Here is a 17,646-nt window from a genome sequence, read left to right as displayed (position 1 = left end):
GTCTGTATCAAACCACATCAAATGCAAAATAAGAGAGAGACAGGACTACTTGGCTAAATCTGAAAGTACCGTAAATACTGGCTGCCCTGAAGACTGAAATAGCTGCAATGCATACAGCTGTCATGTCACACTCATCCTCCTGCAAAACAGAGCTACCAACTGCCAAATGTAATATAATAATTAGCATACGTATGTAAAGGAAAAAAGGCTAGACTATGACATTTTATCTGCTCCTTAGAAAATAGTTTTGAATTAAACCTGCAGCCCAATCTGACCTTCAAAATTAAAAAAAAAAAATAACTCGCCAAAGCAAAACAAAATAGAAAAACAAATTATTTGTAAGAGTGTATTCTAAATTTTCAAGCAAGCTAGAGGATATTTCTAAACATTCTCTTCTTAAAACAGACAAAACACAAACTACTTCAGGGAAAGACAAAAACAATCAGTCAAAAATCAAAATCACATTCTTTCTATCTGACTTCTAAACATGTTCAAAAGAACACCACTCATCACTTACTCAGGAAAAAATAAGTAAATATCTGTGAATGGTGCTTTGGAGCCAACTGGAAAATAAAGAAAAGCAAAAGTAGAAATACACAGTCTATGTAATCTGTCAGTCACACAGACATAATTAGCTGTTATTAGCTGTTATCATTAAGAAGCAGGAAGATCACTTTTCTACAATCTCCAAGAGACAAACAACAAAAAGGGAGGCTGTCACAGGCAGAAACAGCTCAGCTCTTCCTTTCTTCTTTCTTCTAAGGAGGCAGTTAGTATATTAGTATGTATGCCTAACAAAAAGTGCATAAAATGGAAACATGTTCCTGTCCCTCTCAGAAATAACCACTTCAAAAAATGTTTAGAAATTTCGTTTATACTTTTGAGAAAACTTTGTTGCTACAATCAACTTTGATCCTCAGCATTTGCTGGCATGAAGTCATGCCCTTCCTGAAGCTGTCCACAATAGTTAATTTCACCATCCTAAAAACCAACAAAGAAATCTCAAGAAAACTCAAGCAAAACTTCCTTGTTTCCCCCCTCTCCTTCTTTCCTTCTTCTATCTATGATTTCTTGCCATTCATAACACTTCCCCCATTTGTAATGAGTTCAAACAACAAAAAAAAACAACAACACATATACAAGCTGACATCAGACATAGTATAGGATCAGGGGAATTTTTGTTATTACTCCTGCCCCCGCTCACCCTGGCCAACACGCATGACAGAGTACACAGACCAATCCTAAGGAGGAATTTGATGAGGCAGCAAATCCAGTTAGTAGGCTTAAATGACATGAGCGAGAGGGCAAGACAAACTAAAAACTGCAAGTCTAACAGGTAAGAACTAGAAAGTAACATTCCTAGCAAATCAGTGACTTTTTAGAGGACTAGAAAAGAGAGTGCTTGTGAGATTTCTATTTTTGAAACCAGATACTTCCTCACCTCCCCATCTACCCTTCCTGACCCCTCTTACCCCCATCTTTACAAATAGACATGGCTCAGAGTGTGCTGGGTTAATACGCAGACCAGGTCAGCCTGCTTACAAGATTATTTTAAGTTGTCCACATTTTTCAGATACAGAGCGGGTGCAACAGGCTACCTAAGAGAAGACCAAATATAACAAGAGGCCGTCTATATCATATTATTGATATTTTAAGATGAAAATTTAAGACTAAAACTTACTGAAAACAAATATTTAGACATCCCATAGACAGGGTAAAAACATTACAGCATAGTCAGTTTCACAAGATCCAAACTATCAACAGTTATATCAAACTGTTTTAACCCTGAAAAACACTTCCAAAATCTCAATAATTTTTCCCCCCGAAAAAACACTGACCAGAGCCTGAAAAAAATTAGTCTGTGCTCATTACCCTGCTACCTAAGGTCACTAATCAAGGAAAAAAAATGATGTGAGAATTATCCCTGAAATGTAACCAAGAAAGGAGTTGCAATAACCTCAACCATCTTTTTAATTCATGGGATGTTTCAGTGTTTTCGCTTTTTTCTGCCCAAAAAACATACAGCGTCTCCCCTTTCCCTAAAAATCATACTCCAAGTGTGTTCTTCCCTCTGCTGAGATCACCTTCTTCCACTTGCTGGCAACACTTACCCTAATGTAGCTCCCAGTACCATAAGCCTTCTTTGCAGCAAGGGCAAGTTGCTGGCTCGCTTTCAACTTGGTGTCCACTAGAAACTCTAGGACTTTCTTTGTAAAGCTGCACTCCAGATGTTTGGTCACCAGCATGTATTGGCATAGAGGGTTGTTTCTCCCTAGGTACAGGAATCTGCATTTCCCTTTGTTGAAATAAGGAGGTTTTTCTCTGCCCATTTCTGCAGCCTGTTGAGGCCCCTCTGAATGGCAGCACAACAAACTGGGGTATCAGACACTCCTCATAGTTCTGTATCATCAGCAAACTTGCAGCACATGCACTTAGTTCCATCATTCAGATCACTAATTAAGATATTAAACAGTACTGAACCCCACTAACAACCTGTGGTGTACGCCACTATTGATTGACCTTTGGCAGGACTTGGTGCTGCTGATCTCAACCCTCTGAGCCTGGCAATTCAGTCGGTTTTCAGTCTTCCTCATGAACAATTATCTAGCCCATACAGTTTATCTAAAAGGATGTTATGGGAGACATGGAAAGTCTTGATAAAAAAAAGTCAAGGTAGACAATAGCCACTGCTCTTCCCTCATCCACAAAGTCAACCAGCTCATCAGAGAAGGCTATCAGGTGAGTTAAGCATGATTTTACCTTGGTGGATTTTATCTTGGTGGTCCTATATCAGGCTCTTTCCAAGACGTACATCTCTCTTGTAGCAGAACCAGACACAGTAATAGTATTAACAATACAGCATTTGAAAATTTGAGTGTCCTACTACTTTCCAAGCTTCAGTAAGCTGAGCAGACAGATCCACCTCGAGTGTGGAAGCAGTACAGTCACATTTCATGACTTTGCACTCAACCTCATTAACCTTTCCAGAACCACAGATTTTGTGGAGCACAATACAGAGAAACCCCTCCAATACAGCCAAGAGGCTTTAAAAAAAATCTTCACAATAAATACATTCAGTGCTTTCCACAAAAAAGTCGTATCACACAATACTCTACCCATATCATTGGATCAAATTTACTGCTATACGCATTCTTCTTTTGCATTAGCTTCTGAAAATATGGAATGTTTATGCATAAGCTGTGTTGTTCTACTTACTCCTTTAGCATAACTATCAACACCACATACCAACTGTCAACAGGTTAGTTTTTCAAGAATTCACAAAAATACATAAGGCTTTAGAAGTACTTTCCTTCCCAGGTAACAAACACATTACAAGAACACATAACTTCAAAGTGGGATAAGATGTCCAAAGCACTAAGCAATCTGAATAATTTAGATTGCTTTTAAACAGTTGAAATCTTAGATATTCTAAAATATTTAATTTTGTGATAATTTTTAAAATAGCATTAAAACATCTTTTTGACAACTAGTAAGACAAAAATGTTACAATATTGTTCTGACAATTTCTAAAGCAAAACACATTACTTATGTGAAAAGCTACACATAAGATTCTCAGAAATATGTTTCATGCTGCTGTTTATATAGCAGAGCTTCATCATCAGGCACAGTAACACAAGTGTACTGATCTTATTTCATATTACAGAATAGACCATTCATTGAAAAAATAGAGTCTTAGATGAGAAGGGGAAAACAACTATTAAGTTAACATTTGCAAAGGAAGCCACTTAAAGCAGACAAACGGTAACATGTACCTATTGAACATCCAGCTAACGTAACTGCTGTAAAGCACAGATCGCAAAGTGGCTCAGGTAACTGGAGAGGAAGTTCAATTTTGCTTCTTGCATCAAAGCATGCCAAACCACTGGCAAGGAAAGTCAATTACTCAGGTTCTCCTAAGACTATGATTCTTTGAATATATTGACAAACCTGTAGAGAGTGCAAAAGGAATTATCTTTCTTCATACAAATCTCTGAAAGCATAGTAAGTTATGCCAAAAAATAAATAAATCCATTCTTCTTTCAGAATACCTTTTTTTCTGGAAACCATATGTAGTTGGAAGTGAAAACTAGAAGTTGTTTTTTTTTTTGGAATTACCAATACAATACAGACAGGAAACTATTATCCTGGAAAGAAGCACGAACTATAATACTTGACACGCTATTATAAAGCATAAAGTAAAAATTATCCCCAAGCCTGCATTTGGAACACCTGAAATATTCTGGAAGGACAGTCCTGTCCTCTATCTTCAACAGGGATAAATATTCCATAAGCAGCTGTTAGAGATTTTGTACTTTCTCTGCTTTGCCTCCCATGTTTGGCTGGCCTCCCTGGTTGGATGTCCAGACTATGAAGCACGTCTGTCATGGGAACTGCATGAGTATACATTGTTCAGTCAGAAAGAAAATTGCTTGACACCAGATGCTGCCTCCTTGGCTAGCTGGCCATCAGCATGGACACTTAATGCTTAAACACCAGCTCTTGGGAACTTTGCTTGTCTCCTAGGCAAACATAGCTTAGCATTGAACTTAACAAACAATAAAACATTTTGGGATATCTACAAAAAATAAAAAAGTTGTTTCCATTTTTATTTTCCTGCCCCAAAATATGAATATTTTAGAAAAAAATGTGCAAAGTAAGCTTTCTGCAAGAAAACAGAAGTTTCTGACCAGCTTCAGTAACGGCCTCTTCTACTCTTCCTGTAGAACAGGACAGTAGCAGAACACTGCCTTTACTGTAGAAGTATGGTTCTTGAAAAGACTGGAAATTAAGAGAGTAGAATGAATGCAGTATCAGAAGTAACTTATTTAATATAATTTATAATCATATATACTTTTTCTTATATAAAAGGAACCTACTCCCACAAAACACAGCATTTCAGTTATATCAATTATTAGGAAAAAGCTAAAATAGACTAGTTTCTCAGGACATTTACTTACTTTCCAGAGTCTAATGATATGCAATTCTTTCTCTTTGTGCTTTCACAACTGCTACTACCTCCCTCTACTACTACTCCCATCTTGTAATATGAGAAAAACATTTTGCTATTTTCTGTGTATATCACTGCATTTGTTTTAAGTTAATTTTCTTCACAGTCTGTAAAAAGACTGCATTTTTTTTTTATTATCTGGACCACAAGGAACTAAACACAATCCTGAAGCTCTTATTCACCTCTCACATGATTATATACAATGTGCTTTCCACTGTTTACCATTACCAATACCATGATATTCCATTTTTCAGTAGTTACAGTACATATTTACAGTGTTAGAGAGTAGTCAGATTACTAGATATATTCACTAATATTTATGTGGCAGATTTCTCTCTGGGTTACAGTACTCTTGAAGGAGCTATGGTGTGAAACTAGATGATGTGAACGTAACCAAGTTTTTAAAGATTGTATTGAAATACTTCCCCAACTGTTTGTATACTGTGTACAGTACACAAACAAGTAGGTGTTCACTCTACAAAAAAATTTAATTATTTCTTCACTGTGCTGCAAGGGAGCATGTTTTCATTAGAAAACAGTCTGACTGTACTGAGCCAACATGATGTATTTCTGAGCCCTCTGAGCCATATGCTAGATCTATAAGCAATCCATTTGGACTAGCTCATGGAGCTTGCAGAATTAGGAGTTATAGGAAGATGACTGCACCTCTTACTTCTTATTACAGGAAATATCAAGGTGTTAATTTCTGGCAACTGTAGGCTCAGGACTGTACACAAACAGCCTATTTGTCTCTTACAAAGACACTGGCATAACATGCTGGAAGAATATTATATTGTTGGTCATATCAGCTCTTTTCCAGAGAATACCAAGCTAAGAATTTTCAAATTACTAAAATCAAAGTTTTTTTGTTTTTTTTTTTTTTGGGGGGGAGGGGGCAGTTATGTAATGCATTAAGGAATGCAATCATCCTTCTGAACAACAACAGCTGCATAAGAAAAGTTGATTCAAAGTGATCGTACCATACGTTTCAATATCAATGAGAGGCAATCTGCCAAGTTACAGATTTCAAAAAAGAAAAATAAAGACTGTACTTCACTTATATGCCAAGCTATATGAACAATTCCCTTCAGGATATCTAGCATCATGTTAAAAAAAAAAACATAACAAATTCAGTTTTTGAGATGTCAAGCATCAAGGTAGACAGAAGCACAGCTGACTGTTTAGTTAAAAGGTGGGGATAATATTAGATATATACTAAAAATACATCTGTCATGGCTTAAAAATTTTGCTTACCTTTGGTTAGAATGATTCCCAAAGGATGCCTACTGGAGTCGCTTTCTTTCTGGTATCAGTAAGATTGAGATACCTGCAAATTAAATGAGACAGTTTCAGGTTGTTTCATTTTTAGGTGAACATGAACACTTAAGATATTAAGGCATAAGTAGAAACAACAACCATAGAGGAACATTTGTATAGAGTAAGAATCTGTAACATACATGGAAATACAATATCAAGACCTAATGGCCACAAAATTCAGTATAGTTCAACACGTATGTGCTGAAACAGAAAATTTAAAGCTGTTATCTGTGCAAGCTCCTGGAAATAATTGGGGAAAGAAAAAAAAAAAACAAAAAAAAATTTGCTGGGGAAGATGTAATGAACAACTAGCTACTGAACTATCAGACTGTTTCATTATGGCTCTGCTTCAAAGGTCAGCATAAGGAGTCCACAGCTATTCCTAGAACTGTATTTTATGAAGCAAGTAGCTTCATAATATTTTCAGTTACAAGTCTGAAAAAAATTATGAAGTTTCATAAAATATTTTGAGAGAAGATGGTTCTTTTCACAAAGTTTAGAAAACATTCTGCTAGAATTTGTGGAATGACTTCCAGCTAGCAAAGCATCTAACGCTTCAAACTTCACGTTCTACAGGCTGAAAAAGGAGAGTTGTTGAAACATTAACAGATGTCTAAACTGCACAAAACTACCTCATACATACCAATATATTATTATTTTACTTCATTCTGAAGTATACATAAAGTATTTTAGGTCTCTCTGATCAACATACAGAGGTACGGCACAAAGCTACCATGTACCAATAAGGTTATCTGGTTTTGTATGTTATCTGTATTAACACAGTTTCAAAGGGAGTTTATTTTTATCACAATCTCAGATAGTAAAATCTGGCTTGAAAACACAATGTTACATTCATATTGAAAGAAAGGAAAACACACAGCAGGAAGAGATGTTATTTCCTCTACTAAATCACCACCATCAGGATAAAAATAATTCTAGTAAGTATTTTGCAAGCTAGTGTACACAATGAAAAGGCACACAAAGCCTCAACAGTCTAAGTCAACTGCAAATCTAGATCTTACAGTAACCAGTAACAGACAAACAAAAAAATATTTCTCAAAGAATTTCCAAATTGCCTATTTATGGATATAGAAAGTGGAATCCATTGATCTAGAGTTAAAGTGGAATTTAGAGAATTATATAGTTCTTTCATGAAATAGCCAAATGGGAAAACGCTAGGCTTTGTCCATATACTAATACTTTTTAATCCATAGTTCATATAAAGAACTGCATCAGGAAAAAAAATAGGAATTGAAAAGAAAAATTTACAATATTTTTAAAAAATCATTGCTTTACCAGCATTCTTCACCAGCTTTCTTCATAGTATCTTGACCTACATCCATGAAGAAATGACTGAAAAATTACTCAAAACTTGAATTGATATAAGTTCCTTTAAATTCACATAAAGTAACAAATTCCAAATCAGAAATTCAAGAGAAACTACATCTTTTTTGATGTACTTTTTTGATGACTACCACGTGTTTTTTTTAATGTATTTTAAAAAACATCTCTATAGCATTAGATTTCATACGACTCTTTTGTGTAAGGCAAGTGTCATACACCTGGACACCTATTTTACTATGCCCAGAGTACCACCCAGAGTTACTTTTTTCTCCAGGAAGTAATACATGCTACTACATGTAGTTTTGCTACTCTGTTAGTCCTTTCTTTTTTTTGTTTCCTAAACATGCTCTAGAACTACAAAGCAGGGCCTTGTCTCTACAGGGAATGTCACTGAGAAAATCAGCTTGGCCAACAACAAGGCAAAGAAGAGTTCATTTAAGATACCTGAACTGTGAGTAGAATTATTTAGAAGGGCAATACTTATCACAACTCCCATTTGGCAAAGGGTCAGATAGTCAAAAAAGTTGCCTGCCATACACTGCGCACAATATTCAACAGTAAGAAATACCCTTGTCTTGATCTCAAATTCTTAAAACCACAACTCTTAGGTACAAAACAGAAGAATACAGAAAACCATCAGAATAAAGAGAACGGAATAAAACGCATAAGACTGAACATTAAATCACCATAAATTCTTCCTTCCTTCTCAACCTGATGTGAAAACAACCTTTCCCTAAATCTTTGGTATTATTTATGTTTGTATTTTAGTATTTCCATTTGTACTTTACTATCACAGGAAAAACAGAAAGAGATAAAATCATCAGTACCAGATATCCAATTTTCTCCAAGCAAGTTTTCTTTCTCTACACAAAAAGTTTTAACTATGGAGAAGAAACTGACTGGCCAGAAAGAATAGCCCGGATTGACAGCACCTGAGTCAGAAAAGTCTAGCTCCAAGTAGGCCTCTTAATGCTCTGCAACACTGCATGGATGGTCACTGCAGGGAGAAGCTCCACAGCAAGTTCACTATTGTCTATAAAAACAACTTGCTTCACATTTACTGTAGAGTCAATCTATATAATTAAGTCTAATTTCTATGGAGATATCTGAAGGAAAAAACAGGAATGGTAAAGGGGAGGAAGCAGTGAAACTCTGAAAGCCTCGTAAATCTAACAGGAAAGTTTGATTCAAACTCCCATACATACAATAAAAAGCTGGATTATTACGTTTGCAAGATGTATACAGAAACCATTTCTTATATGCTAAATACAAACCTAATGGTTTTCTCATTAAAGAATACTCAAGACAAGATTGTAATTACATCCGAAATCCCACTGACATGGAAAAACTAAGTTCAAAGTTCTAAGTAGTCCAGCAAAATTAATTTCACATTGCTCACAGACTAGCTGATGCCAAGTTGAATCACTTGCTCTATATTGTAGGATACTACTGGCCTGCCTTTCTTCAAGATTCCAAATTTGAGAGGAAGCCTTATGCTTTCCTCTCTATGTAGCTCTTTTGGCAAGCCTCTGCACAGGATGAAGAAGAATTAAAAAATACAAAAAGAAAAACAGAACTTCTGGTCTGGAGGAGCACAACAAATAAGCACAAGCAGCAAGAACAGAGTCATTTCATTTCTTCTATAAGGACAAAGGCAGGGTACATGCTCCATTTGTCAAGATATGCCAGAAGGCAGACCATTCTCTATTTCCATTCACACAGACAAATACACAAGTCTTATTTGCCAAGTTAGACTGAAATACCCTGACATCAGGAATTCTGCGCAAGGAAACGAATCTACCAAGCAGAAAAAAAGATTGTTTTTTCTCACATGGGACACTGCTGCCCAGCATCGAAGTACATACATGTATTCTGAAACCAAAAGTGGAGTTGTGTATATTAAGCAAGCAGACTTTTTAAAAAAAAACACACCATCTTATAAAAAAAGATGGAGAAGGACTCTTTATTTGGGTAGAGAACGATAGACAAAGGGGTTTAACTTAAGATAAAGTCTTAAACTAAAAGAGGATAGATTTACACTAGATATAAGGAGGAAATTCTTCATTCAGAGGGTGGTGAGGCACTGGCACAGGCTGCTCAGAGAGGCTGTGAATACCCCATGCCTGGAGGTGCTCAATGCCAGGTTGGAGTAACCTTTAGGCAACCTAATCTAGTGGATGGCATCCCTGCCTATGTCAGAGGGGTTGCAGTTAGATGATCTTTAAGGCTCCTTCCAACCCAAGCCATTCTATGATTCTTCACTTCTGTGTTTGCAATTGCCTTTCCTTGACATTCAGGTATTAATTGCATTTAATATTTGGAGCAGAAGAAATGACAAAAATTGCAACGAGTTTCCATTAACAAGTATGACTACAGTAGAAGAACTACAGGTAAAATAGATATAGTTTAAGACAAGTAATATTTTATGCATGTTCGTATTTTCTTTACTTTGTTTTATAAAAAAAGCTGTAGTCTATCCTACCAGCTTATATATACACCTGAGATTTCAAGAAAGGTAGATTATTCTACCTTGGGCAGCATTTAAATAACCCAAAACCACAATTCTTAACAGCAATAAAGGTTCTTAGTGGTACTAGAGAAGATGAATGAAAACCAAATAATTAGTCACAAAAATTAATCTCATAACATAAGCAAGAATAAGACATCCTGATTCACACCAGAATTATAGTTAGTATGTATCACAGGTCAAGCAGAACTTTGAGAATACGTATTGTTAACACGTACATTTGAATCTAATCATATGTCTTTAGCAAAGACAAATATATTTCAAATACAGCTTTTTTTTTTTTTTTTTTTTTTTTTTAAAATCAAATCCGCATTCCATAAGCTCTTAGCTTTTACTTTGAAGTGTAGCCCATATCTGATTAAGTTCTTAAAATGACCCCAAGTCACACTCAGGAATTAGAACCAAACCAAAGTGCTCCATGTTCGAACTCCTGCTTTGATTTCAGCAACTAATGGGGGTATCTAGCAGTTCTCAGGATCAAGACTGAAGCAATTGCATGTATTTTGCTTCTTATTTCCCCTCTAAAAGCTAAACTCAATTTAACTCCATATAACTTCCAATATTCCCAACACAATAGGTTGATCTCTGTAAAGGCACTTTTCCTTCCTTTCATACAGAAAATGTCCCGTAAACAGCTTATTTCCCACTCTTTAAGTGACTTCTTTTGTTTACAGGAAGGAAAAGCAACAGAAATCTTACCATGGAACAGTGAGAGCTGAAAAGCTCTGTTTCATTTCTCACTGTGCAGGTGTTTCATACATGAAGTCTATTGTAATCTTTCATTTCAGAAAGAAAATATGCTGCTCCTTTTTGAAGTACAGACTGAGAAATAGAAAACAAAAAAGCTAAGGAAGTAGCAGCATGCCTCACTGTGGAGCAAACTGAAAATATACAATAAACATGCCACAAGCAAGGTCCACAAGGTGCTTGCTTTTCCTAGCTCTGGGTAGCAAGACACAGAAAAACAAGAGACACTAAGATTTAGAAAGTGAAAAGTAATAAAAGCATGGTCTCAAGGAAACAACACATATTCCTGATTGGGTATTCACTTGTCTTGCATTCCAGCTCTCCTGAAGCTCCAGCCCCATCTCTCCTTTTTCCATGTAGTTCCTGTCATAACACAATCAAAGTATTTCTTTCAAGGCCCAAGAAAGTAGTAGCTATACAAGCTAGTATCTTTGCTTTAAAACTTGTAAAAAGACTGGTCTGGGACACAACAATTCTTTTACACATTGACTTGTGAACAAGGCCTTCCCTCTGAATCCATAAGTCAGATGCAGCTCTAAAAATAGCCAGGTAGATGATGGCACTAACAATGCAGTAGTTTACCACTCAGTTTCAAAAGCATCTGGGGGAGTTAATACTATCACAAACTTAAATTGACCTCTACAAAAGGGGTACCTTATTTGATACAGGCTGGCCTACGGTCACCAACTACAGGTCCATTTGGAGACGCCTTGCCATCCCAGTAAATATTGCTCCTAGTTCCATGACTGGCAGCAGAGGTTCCGTGCCTCCCCAGGGGCTGCAGTGCCAAACCCACACAGAGATCTCAGTGCACTACAGGGAACGGCACTCAGCAGAGAGCATGCTGCCCAGACACCCATCCCACAACTCAAAGCCACAGGAAGGCAGCTGTAAGGACTGGGTGGGCCAAACACAGCTTGAGGGTCAGATGGATCACACTGCTTCAATCAAAACATTTTCATTAAAGCATGCAATTACTTAGAGTTTGTTAAAAACAGCTTTCCGCATTAAGCTGCACTGTCACATTATGTGATCGGTTACCTGGGGAAACAAATTACATCACTGCAGTCTGAATACTTAAGGAAAGATTCGCTAATTAAGGGCAATTAATTACACGGTAGTACTTATTTGAAAAGCAATATCCATTCAGCTTTTGTCTGCTTAAGTCTCACTGACTGATGAGAAGAATTGTTCGTGGAGCTTGCTGAGTTATCTATAATTTGAGATGATCCTTTCTCTGAGATAGTTAATAAAGAGCATTCATTAGGAAACTGATATAAGGTGAACAGGGCAATACACACTGGGGCTTCACTCCCTAATACAGGGAAGAATGTAAATGGGTCTATCTTTAGGACATCAATATTTTCTTACATGCACTCAGATGTAACTCTGCCTTTATCCTGAATATGAAAAGTCAGCTAGCCCTGCTCTGACTTGGAAGATTTCCAGCACATTTAGAAAATTACCTCAGGTAAAGAGTATTCTTCATTATAAAAGCAGAAAACGTAAGCTAGATATAGCTCTACCCTCTGAACTTCGTCTTCAATTGGGAAAAGGTTTGTGCCTTACACTAAAATGATTTTTCTCAGAAATAAGCAGAACATTCCACATTGCTCATCACTTCACTAGAAGTCTTCTTAACTATGCTAAAATGGTAGTTAATATTGAATGAATTTATTTTTTTAATAAAGTTCTATACAGACTTATTTCTACATATTCAGTGTCACCTCACACTCTACCATTCTTGTACATAACATGTACACCATCTTCATTCCTACCTTTTCTCTTTTTATGAAAATGTTCAGCTCTAGGCATTTTTTCCTCCTCTTTTCAAACTCATTTTGACCACACAGCAAAAACATTTAATAATCAAGACCACAAAGAAAGCATAAAAACATATCAGTAGACACTACAGAACATCACAGTTGGACCCCAAATTATAGAAAAATATAGTACACAATATAAAGGAGATAACATAGCCATTTTCTGATCTATTTTGTCACACCTTGTTTTGAATGTCTTCGCTACTTCTCTGTTCTCTGCCAGAAACAGCTTAGCATTTACTCTTCATATTTTTTTCATGTGATTTTTTGGTACTATTTCATACCATATTTCACAGAAATAAAGTAAACAGCTTAAATACAAACATCTTGGCATAACCACAACATGGCTGAGTACCACACCACCTAATGAAAGAGAAAGGGCCTGTCATCCTCCCTGTGTTGAGCAACACCTGAGTTTAGCAATAAGACCTGCACTGCTTTTGACACCCACCAAACACAAAAAAGGAGACAATATGGAAGTGTAACTGTTGAAAAAATTAATGACAAAGAGGACTTACCAGCTCAAGAACGAAGTTACTAAATAAGGCAGATTATCATTGACTGCATCCACAGTAAAGCAGATGGGAAGTTAGTAAGATGAGGTACTACAGAATTTCCTGCTAAAGACGAGAGGAATAAAAACTGACTTAAGGCAACTGCTTAAAAGCAGTGAAGATGCAAAAAAATATTTACAAGTTTTAAAACAGATGAGAAATATGCTTAACTAAATTACATTGTTGTGAATGTTTATTCACGCAAATATTAAAATAAAAAAATCTGATCATCTTTCCATAGGACTGCTCAATACTTTGTCAGTAACTTTTGTCTGTAGGTGAAAAAGTAAATTCCACCTCCCCACCCCACCCCGCCCTGTGGATCACAAGATTTTAAGTATTACAGAAAAAAATATTTATTTTTTATAAGCCCTGTTTTCTTCAAGAGTGAAAAGTGGGGTGGTTTTCAAATACTAACAGTGGAGAGGACTTTTTCTTTGTAGTGTTATTTTCTCTCATATACAAGATTAGAGTTCTGGGAATACCATTTGAGAATGCCTTACTATGTATGCAATAATGCCTTTTTAACAGTGTTGTTTGCTTTTCAAATGAAAATATGAGATATAGTTATTTAGATTGTGACAAAAAAAGACAGGAGATAGAGAATGAACAAAAATCTAATTGGATGTAAGTGAGGTTTTTAAAGTTGCGACTACAGTTCTGGTGGCAGCACAACCATGTAAGCACATGACAGGGAGCTGTAAGGTTAACCCATCCACCAGTGAGCAAGTCAACGTACATGTAGGATTTGGAGCATGGATCGTAGAACCATGAAAGCGAGTGCTGGAAGACTTCTAGAAGCCATGAATTTCAGACTCCTGCTGCAGAACTGTCAGCAGCACTACAAAAGGTCAGGTATGGCTTAGTTTTGCTGATTCGTGCAGAACTCAAGAGATGAAAAAAAGCAGCAGCTTCTTCAGGCAGCCCATTCCTGAGCTACACTGCCCTCCGAGTGCCGTTCTTCCTTTTGTCTAACCTGAGCCTACCAAACCACAGTTTGTGGCTCATCTGCCACCATTGAGAAAAACTGGGCTCTACCATTTTTGTAACTGCCCTTCAAGTACCCGTGGGATGCTCTTAGATCACCTTCTAGCTGCTGCTTTGGCAGAACAATCAGTCCTAGTTCTGCCAACCTCTCCTGGCAGTGTGCTCTATGCAGTTGGACTCCTACCTGGGTTATTGGCTCTCCCCAGTTCTTCAACATCCCTCTTGAACTCTGGGAAGCAAAGCTGTATATTTAACACATATCAAAGCCTTTAATGTACCATCCAGATCTCCTACTGAAATATCCAGTTATTTAAAAAAAAAAAAAAAAAAAGGTTGCCAAGTTTAGCAATTGATTTGATCACTTCTTCAGTCACCACACTTAAAACATCATAGTACTTTTCATATACGTTGAACTTAGGCATTTAAGTGAAAAAAGTACTCAAAATTCTGTACAGTTCTCCTTCAACCTTAACTCTATGATACATCACTGAAAAGACTGACAATGCCTACAAATTGCATTTAAACGTCTCCTGTTTCTCTTTGAAGCACAGAGACAAAAATAGCATAACTGGTCATCAAAGCCATTCCAAGAATATGAGTCTCACAATTTACCACTATTGCTTTTTATAGTCAACACGCAATTACAGGGTGTAATAATGGAGTGGAATAAACCAGATTAAACACACACGATGCAAATCATAATAAAATACATTGAGGAAAATGTACCATAGAAAATAAAGAATTAATAGTGATTCTGTTGAGGACTGCAGAGATCTGGACGCTCACCTGAGCTGATAAGTACGTTATAACATACCTTAACAAGAACACTATCCCTCTTTCAGGTTTGGATTGACTAACTTAGAACCAGCCCAAAACATTCAATATCTGAAACAGCATTAATTCATATCCATAGATCTGTTTATTGATGAACTTCAGCTACGTGGTGATTCTAGTATCGCTGAAGACAAAGAGAACTTATGGAAAAAAAATTACTGCAATTTCACCCATTAACTGTAGTGGGAGAAATATCATCTTCTATGGAAGTCATAATGCTGGATGTTTTTTGGATGTAGCAGCTCTTATATAAAACATCTGAAGCCCAAAGTATGAGCTTTATATAACAATTTTGATTTGAATAAAGATTCTTAGAGGTTGAAATTAGAAATTGTTTTTATATTATTTTACATAACTAAACATTAAGTCTTTGATTCCTTTGATTAAATAAATATTTTACCATGTTTTAGATTTCTATTGTAACTAAGGCCCTTTATTTATATACTTACACTGCAGTCTAGTGTGTATAGTTTGCCAGACGAAAAAATATACACCATTTTCAGCATGTTTTAGTCCAGTACATTTTAACTGATTTTCTCACCACTATATTTTACTCATCCAGTGCTTTCCTGAACAGTTACTAAATAATTGATATCACCTGTTGGGGGTCTTTTGTTTGTTTGTTTGTTTTGGCAGAGGTTTTTTTGGCCATGCTCATCTATCTCCCCGATACAACTGCAAAGATGGCTCATTCACAAGCATTTTTATTAAGTGTAATGAAGAGAATTTGCATAGCTATGAAATTCTTCATTATTTATTATATAAAAATCAGTCTTTGTAGAACTGTATAAAGAAATATGAATAAAACAGTATCATTTTCATGCTGTATTTTATAGAAACTGGATCTACATCATAAAACTCAACTTCAGGTGGAGGTTCACCTTTTCCTCTTATGACAATTGTGGCCTATACTTCTGTTCCCCATTCCCTCGTCTTTACTGAATGGCAAAACAGAAGAATAGCCAGTGACTTAAACTTTCAACTAAAACTTGGTTTCTGGTCAGGATTTTCTTATTTTGATTCTTTTTCCATATATGTTTGTAAAATTTATTTTTTTTTCCAAACAGAATTTGAATTAAACATAATTTCCAGTTTAAATTCTTAAACCTATTTTTCCTACAGATGAAGCTTCAAAATCTTGCTTCAAACAGCACAGTTTGCATGGTTCTGAATGGAAAACACCCAGCATGTATTTCAGGCTTGCCTAAATAAACCCAACCTGACAATCAAACTAGAAGCATCCCATATGCCCTATAGCACAAGAGGAGAGATGAGGAAAAGGAACAGATAATGGCCTGCCTGCTGCAAAACAAAAATTACTAATACTAAACTTTGTTCGCTGTACAAAAAAAAAAAAACACAACATGAAAGCAGTACTTGTCGTGGACTTTTATAGACTACTGTCTTGGGAAAAAAAAAAAAAAAACGCATCTAAATTACTGAATAATTAGCAGGGATGACAGTTTCACATTGCCATGTGCCATATACAGTTATTTTTGTTCCATCTTCAGATAAGATTCTCTGGGTTTGTGTATTTCAAGAGGCCATCTGCTGCTGAACTTAAATAAGTGTCCTTAATTGTGAAGTAGTTACAACTATTGAGTATTCGTGAAATAGGAATAATAGCCACCTATAAGATGCTTTAAAAAATAAAATCTAACGTTAGACAAGAGACTATCCATGCCCCATATTTTGGGGTTTAGAACTCAACTTGCACCACAGAAATAAAAAAAATAATAATAAAAATCAATCTCAATTTAAAGCTCCAGTTAAAATTTAGCAGATTTCAACAGGATTCAGATATGACCTAACCTACTTTAAAGTAAAAAAAAAAAAAAAAAAAAAAAAAAAAATTAATCATATTAAAGTGCTTCAAAATAAATGTAAATATAAAGCTGGAAGAACACATTAGGATATTATGGTTCAATATATTCAGTGAAGCAAAATGCAAATGACTAAATTTATAGAAAGAGAACAACTTATTCTTTCAATGTCTGCTTTCTAAGTCACGAGCTTTCTAAGTCACTTCCCCCCCCAAAAAAACATTTGTCGCAATGGATTTAAGATTCATGCTCTTAGTCCATACATTGAATAGACAGCAAATTGAAGTAATGAGAGCTGTTTACCTTAACTGTGACATAAAAGGACAGCAAGTTCCTTGCCATTCTGTTTTTATACCCAAACATTTTACAAATAATCTTATATGAAAAAGACAGCAAGGCTTTGCACCTTCTCACATTCTGCTAAATAGCACAGATTGAGCAGAGCTCAACAGTGTTGACACCACATCACGCTGCATCTTCTGCCTTAAAAGTCTACTCATTCAGTGCACTCATCTTCAGTCTTGTGAACACAGCCTTTTGGACTTGTTAAAAACATTCATTAACTAGGAGGAATTCAACCTGACCTGAAACAAACTTTCAAAGTTGCCAAAATTCTAGAAACATACAGCCACTGAATCAAAACTAAACCAAGACAAACCCTTCTGGTATAACATTCCAGTTA

General features: G+C 36.0%; 1 protein-coding gene across 5 annotated transcripts in view; it reads right to left on the bottom strand.

Moving 5' to 3' along the window:
- Positions 1-17,646, bottom strand: part of SIPA1L2 (signal induced proliferation associated 1 like 2) — a 140,606-nt gene that overhangs the window by 105,288 nt on the left and 17,672 nt on the right. For all 5 annotated transcript variants that reach the window (XM_084512550.1, XM_084512552.1, XM_084512554.1 and 2 more), the window contains exon 2: positions 6,263-6,335. The gene's annotated coding sequence lies outside the window, so the exon portion shown is untranslated. The remainder of the gene's footprint in view (positions 1-6,262; positions 6,336-17,646) is intronic.

Source organism: Aythya ferina, assembly GCF_964211825.1.
Source record: "Aythya ferina genome assembly, chromosome: 3".
Classification (NCBI taxonomy): domain Eukaryota; kingdom Metazoa; phylum Chordata; class Aves; order Anseriformes; family Anatidae; genus Aythya; species Aythya ferina.
The sequence above is the reverse complement of the archived record's forward strand: the minus strand, read 5'-3'. Positions and strand labels throughout refer to the sequence as shown.